The sequence below is a fragment of the Mauremys reevesii genome, linkage group 15 (genome assembly GCF_016161935.1).
Source record: "Mauremys reevesii isolate NIE-2019 linkage group 15, ASM1616193v1, whole genome shotgun sequence".
Lineage (NCBI taxonomy): Eukaryota > Metazoa > Chordata > Testudines > Geoemydidae > Mauremys > Mauremys reevesii.
In genome coordinates, this window is record NC_052637.1 from 8,402,960 (window position 1) to 8,412,934 (window position 9,975).

General features: G+C 47.0%; 4 non-coding genes across 4 annotated transcripts; all 4 read right to left on the reverse strand.

The window, feature by feature from the left end:
- Positions 1-2,229: 2,229 nt before the first annotated feature.
- TRNAL-CAA lies at positions 2,230-2,338 on the reverse strand. The gene is made up of 2 exons: positions 2,301-2,338; positions 2,230-2,275 (listed from the first exon to the last, which is right to left on the reverse strand). It is a non-coding gene; the product is annotated as a tRNA-Leu (tRNA).
- Positions 2,339-4,926: 2,588 nt separating this feature from the next.
- On the reverse strand, positions 4,927-4,999 carry TRNAK-CUU. Its single transcript has one exon. It is a non-coding gene; the product is annotated as a tRNA-Lys (tRNA).
- A 1,463-nt stretch (positions 5,000-6,462) lies between these two features.
- On the reverse strand, positions 6,463-6,570 carry TRNAL-CAA. Its single transcript has 2 exons — positions 6,533-6,570; positions 6,463-6,507 (listed from the first exon to the last, which is right to left on the reverse strand). It is a non-coding gene; the product is annotated as a tRNA-Leu (tRNA).
- Positions 6,571-9,167: 2,597 nt separating this feature from the next.
- On the reverse strand, positions 9,168-9,240 carry TRNAK-CUU. The gene has a single exon. It is a non-coding gene; the product is annotated as a tRNA-Lys (tRNA).
- Positions 9,241-9,975: the final 735 nt, after the last annotated feature.

The window sequence follows — 9,975 nt, forward strand, 5'->3', positions numbered from 1 at the left end:
TTTTTGACAATCTGGCTAAAGATTTTTGTGCCTAACTGGGAGACTAGTTCTTGTGAAAATCTGGCCCTAGTGGTGGGTGTGAGACCTTCTGAAAATTCTGGCCAATGTGTCTGGAAGCTCCAAGAACCATCACAACTTTGAGCATTGACTAGACCAGGATGAAGAAAACCTTCCTTCCTTGACCTACAATCACCTTGATTCCAGGTTGAGGTTTCAAGAGAATTGATTTGCTTCTTAGATGCAATGCGAAACAAACACCCCCCTGTAGACATTGGAAGAGGGAGGCCGAAATGGATCTGCCATTAAACCACGTTGCCTTTCATCAGTAGCCACCTGAGCAAGAGGGTAACCATTGGCCTAGAGGTGAAAGTCCCATAGCCCATGCTCAGAAGCCTTCAGCGGCTAGATCTTAGGAATGGAAAAGCTTAATGATCTTTCTCCGGGGTGGTTACTTCCAAAGAATTGTATATAGCGCTGGGTGAAAGGTTTTTGGATGAATAGTATATTTAGTGAAATATTTTGGTGGACCCAAAAGGATTGTTTGGTTTGGTTTGGTTTCACCAAGAAAAGTGAAAAAGAAAAGAAAAAAAAGATGTTGGGTCAAAGTGCAATGTTGTTCTAATTGAGGTTAGGCTAGGTAAGAAGGAAAAACTAAATTGTTTGCACAAGTAAGTGTATTTGTCTAAAAGGGTGCAGAGGCTGGGCTTTAAGGGGCAGAGAGCCATATTGTAGTAGTTAGAAGCTTTGCTTTCCCCATGGCCTCAAAGAGTCTACAAGCATTCTGAATGAGGGCAGGAAGTTGCATTCTTCCAGTTGAACTCCAAACGAGGAAGGAAAGGCAGACTTTTGTTGATGAGGGTAACTCCTGACCAGGATCAAACGCGCGCCATGGCGGTGAAAGTGCCAAATCCTAACCAATAGACCACCAGGGAGACTATATTTGAAGGCTTGGGCTTGACTTTCTAGGCCTACTTTCTGTCCAACTGAGGCCATTCGTTCATCTTCAAAGGCGGTTAACACAAGCTCTGAGCTCTTCGTTTCCTTACGGTTCCCTTCCTATTTTTAGCACAGTCAACTGATATGAAAAAGAAACCGAAAACATATTAAAACAATTTCCAGTATTGTTATACATTGAGGCCACATCTTTTTAGTTTTTTTAAACAGTTTGATTGCTATCTTGTTTTACTCTCCATGGGCTTACAGAAATGTACGAGGGATGAATAAGATGTGGTTGGAATCTTCAGCCTGAAGCAATCTCCATCCCAATGAAGAGGGCTGGTGGAGGATTTGAGAAAGAAACAATTATCTCAACTACTGAGTGCTAGCGAAGATATAGAAAGAAGTAGAGAAGCTATAGATCACTGCTGGGGGTGGGGTGGCGGGCAATCAGCTTCTGAAAGGTTATTTTTTCCCTCTCTTGCCTGGGGTAGAAGAGATTCTACTCTCTTAGGACCATGGAATTGTCAATGTGTATTGTTGTCTTCATGATGTACTGAAGGTCCAAGACTAAGGTTGTGACTCAGAGCACAGGGGTTCCAGCTCTTAACCCCTGTGGGAATGGACAATGGACCAACTTAATCTGTTGGACAGAAAGTAGCCTGAAAAATCAAATGATGCTTCCGGTTCCTCCGTCAGGATCACAAGAGAAACACAAAAATCCCAAGAGGAACAATTCTTCTCTGCTTTAGTTACCGCCATCGCAATCCTCTCCACCTCTTCTTCTGCCTACCTAGCGGCTCTTCGATGGAGAAAGATCCTGGAGCTGACAGAATTTCTGAGATACAAACTGAGAGAGAGGCTTTGAGACCTCCTGATAGGATGTTGACACAATCTAACAGGGCTCTTGGTTGTAGCTGCCTCCTATCTCTGCTCCCTATGTTGTCAATTCTGTGCCCTCATGAAGCAGCCAAACCAGAGTACATAGAGCACCCAGTTTAGGGCTGAAGCCCAAACCCTGAGACCAAGAGTCTTACCTTCCCTTTATCAGTGTCTACTGTACTGCTCCTTCTTTCTCCACCTGTATGTTTGACATCCATACCTGCCCAACACCAAGCAATGCCAACTTTCTGGTGGGGAATAAACTGGAATTTACCCAACTAGGTGCCTTGAGCGCATGGATTCTGAAGGTATTTACAATTCCCTCTAACTTCTCTTGCCGCTACTCTAAGAAAACTCCTAAACAAGGGCCATTGAAACCAGGCCACCTCTTGAGGTGGAATCAAGAGGCTGTGTCAGGAGTGGGATTTGAACCCACGCCTCCTGCGGGAGACCAGAAGCCCCAACTGTGGGAAAGACAGAGGCTTGAGTCTGGCGCCTTAGACCACTCGGCCATCCTGACACTGGCACAAAAGCATCTCTCTCAACCCTCCTTTTCTTCAATATTGTATGAGCTGCTCAAGGAGGCCAAGACAGCATCTCTCTTTCAACACCTACATCACATCTGTTTTTTAGACACCATCACCCTCATCTAAAGTTGCAGGTTTCCTACAACCCTGTGCGTTCTGAGGTGTTCTAATCTCCCCCCTCACTTATTAGGGGAATAAAAGATGGCCACTAGGATAGAGGCAGAATAGAGATACTTAGCTTAATGAGAACCTCAAACTCCCGCACGGTGGGCCACACAGTCAAGCAGCCAGCACTCACAATCGGTACCGGCCTTGTTTTTTTGTTTTTTTTCCAAAATAGCTCAGCACTCAGGGTGTTGAGCCCTTCTGAAATCTTGCAAAAGAGTTTGGAGCCTGAACGGGAGTTGAGTTCTTAAGAAAACGATGTTTTGTTTTGTTTCCCCAAGAAAATTGGGGAAAAAGATTAATCTAGGGTGAACCTGGATGTTTATTGCTGTTTTCGTTCAGCTCCACTAGGCTGTTTCAAAGCTGGCCCGTTCCCCATTACAGAGGGTCCAAGCAGAGAGTGAAGGAACGCCTGTGCTCAGTGTCACAACCTGAGCCGGAAAAGCCCTGAAGCACGCTCAAATGACGCTTTAGGTTCATCCATCAGAATCACAAGAGCAAGACAAAGAACTCTCAAGAGGAAGAGTCCTCGGCTTTCATTTACCCCATCGCAACCCTCTTCACTTCTTCTTCTGCCTACCTAGAGGCTCGTCCAGGAAGATCACTCAACTGATTCTAATTTGGGCAGAGAAACCCAGGGAGGGCTTGTGCTCCCCCTCCATGTGAGCGGATAGCATTCTGACCTCGTCTCACGGGGTCGCTCAGCTTTGGCTTCCCCAGTTTGTCAACTCGGTGCAGGCAGGAAGCAGGCTCTCCTCGGCTTTGGCAAGCCACTTTCTGTCCAAATTGGGAAACCCGTCCAGTCCCCATTCCCTGTGAGAACAAGAGCAGAGAATTCACCAGCTGAACCCAATCCGAGGCATTGAAGCAGGTGGAATTATGCTTCCCGTTCCTCCGTCAGGATCACCAGGAAACACACCAAAATCCCAAGAGGAACAACTCTTCTCTGTTTTATTTACCCCAACGCAATCCTCTCCGCTTCTTCTGCCTCCTCGAGGCTCCTCCAGGGACAAAAATCATTGAGCTGATAGGATTTGGGGATAGAAACAGAGAGGGGGTTTGATACCTCCTGAGAGGATGTGGCCACGATAGAACAGCTCTCTCGGTTTTAGAAGCCTCCTAGCCTGGCTCTTTTGTTGTCAATTCTGTGCCATCAGGAAGCAGCGAAAGCAGGGTAGGTAGGGCACCAGTGACGTTGCACTCCATACGTTTTATGAAAGGATGCTTATAAGTGTGAGTATGATGTAACTGGAATATGCTTGATGCAAAAGGTCTCTTGTAAGGTATCATAACAAAGGTTCTAACCTACTGAATATATGCCTCCTATTTGTATGCATGTCTCATTCTTGTATCTGAAGCTGGAAATATGAAGTCTAACTCTGAGGTCCTATTGTAATTATGCAAAGCGTGGGCCACTAATGGTGGTTTAAAACGATCTTGGGTGAAAGTGCAATGTTGTTATAATTTGGGTAAGGCTAGGTAAGAAGGAAAAACTAAATTGTTTGCACAAGTAAGTGTATTTGTGTAAAAGGGTGCAGAGGCTGGGCTTTAAGGGGCAGCTAGCCATATTGTAGCAGTTGGAAGCTTTGCTTTCCCCATGGCCGCCAAAGAGTTTTCAAGCCTTCTGAAGGAGGCCAGAAAGTTGCCTTCTTCCTGTTGAATTCCAAGTGAGGAAGGAAAGGTAGACTTTTGTTGAAGAGAGTAACTTAACTCCCTGACCGGGAATCGAGCCTGGGCAATGGCAGTGAAAGCACCAAATCTTAACCACTAGACCACATTTGGGTTGTTGGGCGTGACTTTCTAGACCTACTTTCTGTCCAACTGAGGCCATTCGTTCGTCTTCAAAGGAGGTTAACACAAGCTCTGAGCTCTTCGTTTCCTTACGGTTCCCTTCCTATTTTTATCACAGTCAACTGATATGAAAAAGAAACAGAAAACATATTAAAACAATTTCCAGTATTGTTATACATTGAGGAGATGTCTTTTTTTTTAAACAGTTTGATTGCTATCTTGTTTTACTCTCCATGGGCTTACAGAAATGTACGAGGGATGAATAAGATGTGGTTGGAATCTTCAGCCTTAAGCAATCTCCATCCCAGTGAAGAGGGCTGGTGGAGGATTTGAGAAAGAAGCAGTTATCTCAACTACTGAGTGCTGGCGAAGATATAGAAAGAAGTAGAGAAGCTATAGATCACTGCTGGGGGGGCAATGAGCTTCTGAAAGGTTATTTTTCCCTCTCTTGCTTGGGCTAGAAGAGACTCAACTCTCTTAGGACCATGGAATTGTCAATTTGTCTTCTCTTCATGATGTACTGAAGGTCCCAGACAGCCTCAGATGGTTGAGTGGACAAAGAGTGGATTCCCTTGGGTCCTGAGACTCTAAGGGAAAGAGTGATGTCGAAGAGTGCAAGATCAAACGCCCAACGTGGGGCTCGAACCCACGACCCTGAGATTAAGAGTCTCATGCTCTACCGACTGAGCTAGTCGGGCTAGGCTTGAAGGTGTTGCAAAGGCACAGACAGTACAAAAGAAGAGTGAAGGAAGTTTCTTTGCGTGTTGAGATTCGTTTCCTGACATTTGCCTTCTTTCCTGGTTCCTTCGCTCTCCAGCTAGCAAACAGGACCCGTTTCAAGGCTAGTTAGATGCTGGTGTCTAGACCAGAGAAGTGGGGTTCATCTAGCAGCTGCTTAGAGAAACCTGGGCGGGAGGGTGGAATTTAGGATTCTCCCACCAGGAGGAGGTGCTGTTTCTCAGAAAAAGCTTCTCAGCGCCCAAAGAGGGGGCAGACAAGACAGTTCCCCGCCGGCCGCCAGACACATCTTTTCGCAGGGAATCAGAACCCCCTGGGGTAAAACTCCTCCAAGCATGCGCGGCTCCAGGAATGTCAGAGAAGGGAAGGACTGTTTGCTTTAGGAGGTGGGTGCGGAAACCTGCAGGTCCTTAGGTCCCTCCAGCGTGCGATGAAACCATTTGGGGGGAAGGGGCCGGGGTAGACAAAGAGAGGAAAGAAGGGCTTGCAGCTCCTGTGCAAACACCATGTTCCCAGCGGTCCAAGAGAAGCGGGTGGGGGTTCGAGCATTTTGGCTGCTTCCTGAGGACACAGAACTCACAACCTGGCAATGCTCAGAGCCCCGTTCCTCGGAAGTTTTCTTTGTGTTGGTCTTGTGATGCTGAGGGAGGAAGCTGAAGCATCATTTGAGTTTGTTTCAGTGCCTTCGGTTGGCCTAAGGTTGTGACCCTGAGCACAGGGGTTCCAGCTCTTAACCCCTGAGGGGAATGGACAATGGCCCAACTTAATCTGTTGGACAGAAAGTAGCCTGAAAGAAAATCAAATGATGCTTCCGGTTCCTCCGTCAGGATCACAAGAGAAACACAAAAAATCCCAAGAGGAACAATTCTTCTCTGCTTTAGTTACCTCCATCGCAATCCTCTCCACCTCTTCTTCTGCCTACCTAGCGGCTCTTCGATGGAGAAAGATCCTGGAGCTGACAGAATTTCTGAGATACAAACTGAGAGAGAGGCTTTGAGACCTCCTGATAGGATGTTGACACAATCTAACAGGGCTCTTGGTTGTAGCTGCCTCCTATCTCTGCTCCCTATGTTGTCAATTCTGTGCCCTCATGAAGCAGCCAAACCAGAGTACATAGAGCACCCAGTTTAGGGCTGAAGCCCAAACCCTGAGACCAAGAGTCTTACCTTCCCTTTATCAGTGTCTACTGTACTGCTCCCTTCTTTCTCCACCTGTATGTTTGACATCCATACCTGCCCAACACCAAGCAATGCCAACTTTCTGGTGGGGAATAAACTGGAATTTACCCAACTAGGTGCCTTGAGCGCATGGATTCTGACGGTATTTACAATTCCCTCTAACTTCTCTTGCCGCTACTCTAAGAAAACTCCTAAACAAGGGCCATTGAAACCAGGCCACCTCTTGAGGTGGAATCAAGAGGCTGTGTCAGGAGTGGGATTTGAACCACGCCTCCTGCGGGAGACCAGAAGCCCCAACTGTGGGAAAGACAGAGCCTTGAGTCTGGCGCCTTAGACCACTCGGCCATCCTGACACTGGCACAAAAGCATCTCTCTCAACCCTCCTTTTCTTCAATATTGTATGAGCTGCTCAAGGAGGCCAAGACAGCATCTCTCTTTCAACACCTACATCACATCTGTTTTTTAGACACCATCACCCTCATCTAAAGTTGCAGGTTTCCTACAACCCTGTGCGTTCTGAGGTGTTCTAATCTCCCCCCTCACTTATTAGGGGAATAAAAGATGGCCACTAGGATAGAGGCAGAATAGAGATACTTAGCTTAATGAGAACCTCAAACTCCCGCACGGTGGGCCACACAGTCAAGCAGCCAGCACTCACAATCGGTACCGGCCTTGTTTTTTTGTTTTTTTCCCAAAATAGCTCAGCACTCAGGGTGTTGAGCCCTTCTGGAAATCTTGCAAAAGAGTTTGGAGCCTGAACGGGAGTTGAGTTCTTAAGAAAATGATGTTTTTGTTTTGTTTCCCCAAGAAAATTGGGGAAAAAAGATTAATCTAGGGTGAACCTGGATGTTTATTGCTGTTTTCGTTCAGCTCCACTAGGCTGTTTCGAAAGCTGGCCCGTTCCCCATTACAGAGGGTCCAAGCAGAGAGAGTGAAGGAACGCCTGTGCTCAGTGTCACAACCTGAGCCCGAGGAAAAGCCCTGAAGCACGCTCAAATGACGCTTTAGGTTCATCCATCAGAATCACAAGAGCAAGACAAAGAACTCTCAAGAGGAAGAGTCCTCGGCTTTCATTTACCCCATCGCAACCCTCTTCACTTCTTCTTCTGCCTACCTAGAGGCTCGTCCAGGAAGATCACTCAACTGATTCTAATTTGGGCAGAGAAACCCAGGGAGGGCTTGTGCTCCCCCTCCATGTGAGCGGATAGCATTCTGACCTCGTCTCACGGGTCGCTCAGCTTTGGCTTCCCCAGTTTGTCAACTCGGTGCAGGCAGGAAGCAGGCTCTCCTCGGCTTTGGCAAGCCACTTTCTGTCCAAATTGGGAAACCCGTCCAGTCCCCATTCCCTGTGAGAACAAGAGCAGAGAATTCACCAGCTGAACCCAATCCGAGGCATTGAAGCAGGTGGAATTATGCTTCCCATTCCTCCGTCAGGATCACCAGGAAACACACCAAAATCCCAAGAGGAACAACTCTTCTCTGTTTTATTTACCCCAACGCAATCCTCTCCGCTTCTTCTGCCTCCTCGAGGCTCCTCCAGGGACAAAAATCATTGAGCTGATAGGATTTGGGGATAGAAACGGAGAGAGGGGGTTTGATACCTCCTGAGAGGATGTGGCCACGATAGAACAGCTCTCTCGGTTTTAGAAGCCTCCTAGCCTGGCTCTTTTGTTGTCAATTCTGTGCCATCAGGAAGCAGCGAAAGCAGGGTAGGTAGGGCACCAGTGACGTTGCACTCCATACGTTTTATGAAAGGATGCTTATAAGTGTGAGTATGATGTAACTGGAATATGCTTGATGCAAAAGGTCTCTTGTAAGGTATCATAACAAAGGTTCTAACCTACTGAATATATGCCTCCTATTTGTATGCATGTCTCATTCTTGTATCTGAAGCTGGAAATATGAAGTCTAACTCTGAGGTCCTATTGTAATTATGCAAAGCGTGGGCCACTAATGGTGGTTTAAAACGATCTTGGGTGAAAGTGCAATGTTGTTATAATTTGGGTAAGGCTAGGTAAGAAGGAAAAACTAAATTGTTTGCACAAGTAAGTGTATTTGTCTAAAAGGGTGCAGAGGCTGGGCTTTAAGGGGCAGAGAGCCATATTGTAGTAGTTAGAAGCTTTGCTTTCCCCATGGCCTCCAAAGAGTTTTCAAGCATTCTGAAGGGGGCCAGGAAGTTGCATTCTTCCTGTTGAATTCCAAGTGAGGAAGGAAAGGTAAACTTCTGTTGAAGAGAGTAACTTAACTCCCTGACCGGGAATCGAGCCTGGGCAATGGCAGTGAAAGCACCAAATCTTAACCACTAGACCACATTTGGGTTGTTGAGCTTGACTTTCTAGACCTCCTTGCTGTCCAACTGAGGCCATTCGTTCATCTTCAAAGGCGGTTAACACAAGCTCTGAGCTCTTCGTTTCCTTACGGTTCCCTTCCTATTTTTAGCACAGTCAACTGATATGAAAAAGAAACCGAAAACATATTAAAACAATTTCCAGTATTGTTATACATTGAGGAGATGTCTTTTTTTAAACAGTTTGATTGCTATCTTGTTTTACTCTCCATGGGCTTACAGAAATGTACGAGGGATGAATAAGATGTGGTTGGAATCTTCAGCCTTAAGCAATCTCCATCCCAGTGAAGAGGGCTGGTGGAGGATTTGAGAAAGAAGCAGTTATCTCAACTACTGAGTGCTGGCGAAGATATAGAAAGAAGTAGAGAAGCTATAGATCACTGCTGGGGGGGCAATGAGCTTCTGAAAGGTTATTTTTTCCCTCTCTTGCCTGGGCTAGAAGAGACTCAACTCTCTTAGGACCATGGAATTGTCAATTTGTCTTCTCTTCATGATGTACTGAAGGTCCCAGACAGCCTCAGATGGTTGAGTGGACAAAGAGTGGATTCCCTTGGGTCCTGAGACTCTAAGGGAAAGAGTGATGTCGAAGAGTGCAAGATCAAACACCCAACGTGGGGCTCGAACCCACGACCCTGAGATTAAGAGTCTCATGCTCTACCGACTGAGCTAGTCGGGCTAGGCTTGAAGGTGTTGCAAAGGCACAGACAGTACAAAAGGAGAGCGAAGGAAGTTTCTTTGCGTGCTGAGATTCGTTTCCTGACATTTGCCTTCTTTCCTGGTTCCTTCGCTCTCCAGCTAGCAAACAGGACCCGTTTCAAGGCTAGTTAGATGCTGGTGTCTAGACCAGAGAAGTGGGGTTCATCTAGCAGCTGCTTAGAGAAACCTGGGCGGGAGGGTGGAATTTAGGATTCTCCCACCAGGAGGAGGTGCTGTTTCTCAGAAAAAGCTTCTCAGCGCCCAAAGAGGGGGCAGACAAGACAGTTCCCGCCGGCCGCCAGACACATCTTTCGCAGGGAATCAGAACCCCTGGGGTAAAACCTCCAAGCATGCGCGGCTCCAGGAATGTCAGAGAAGGGAAGGACTGTTTGCTTTAGGAGGTGGGTGCGGAAACCTGCAGGTCCTTAGGTCCCTCCAGCGTGCGATGAAACCATTTGGGGGGAAGGGGCCGGGGTAGACAAAGAGAGGAAAGAAGGGCTTGCAGCTCCTGTGCAAACACCATGTTCCCAGCGGTCCAAGAGAAGCGGGTGGGGGTTCGAGCATTTTGGCTGCTTCCTGAGGACACAGAACTCACAACCTGGCAATGCTCAGAGCCCCGTTCCTCGGAAGTTTTCTTTGTGTTGGTCTTGTGATGCTGAGGGAGGAAGCTGAAGCATCATTTGAGTTTGTTTCAGTGCCTTCGGTTGGCCTAAGG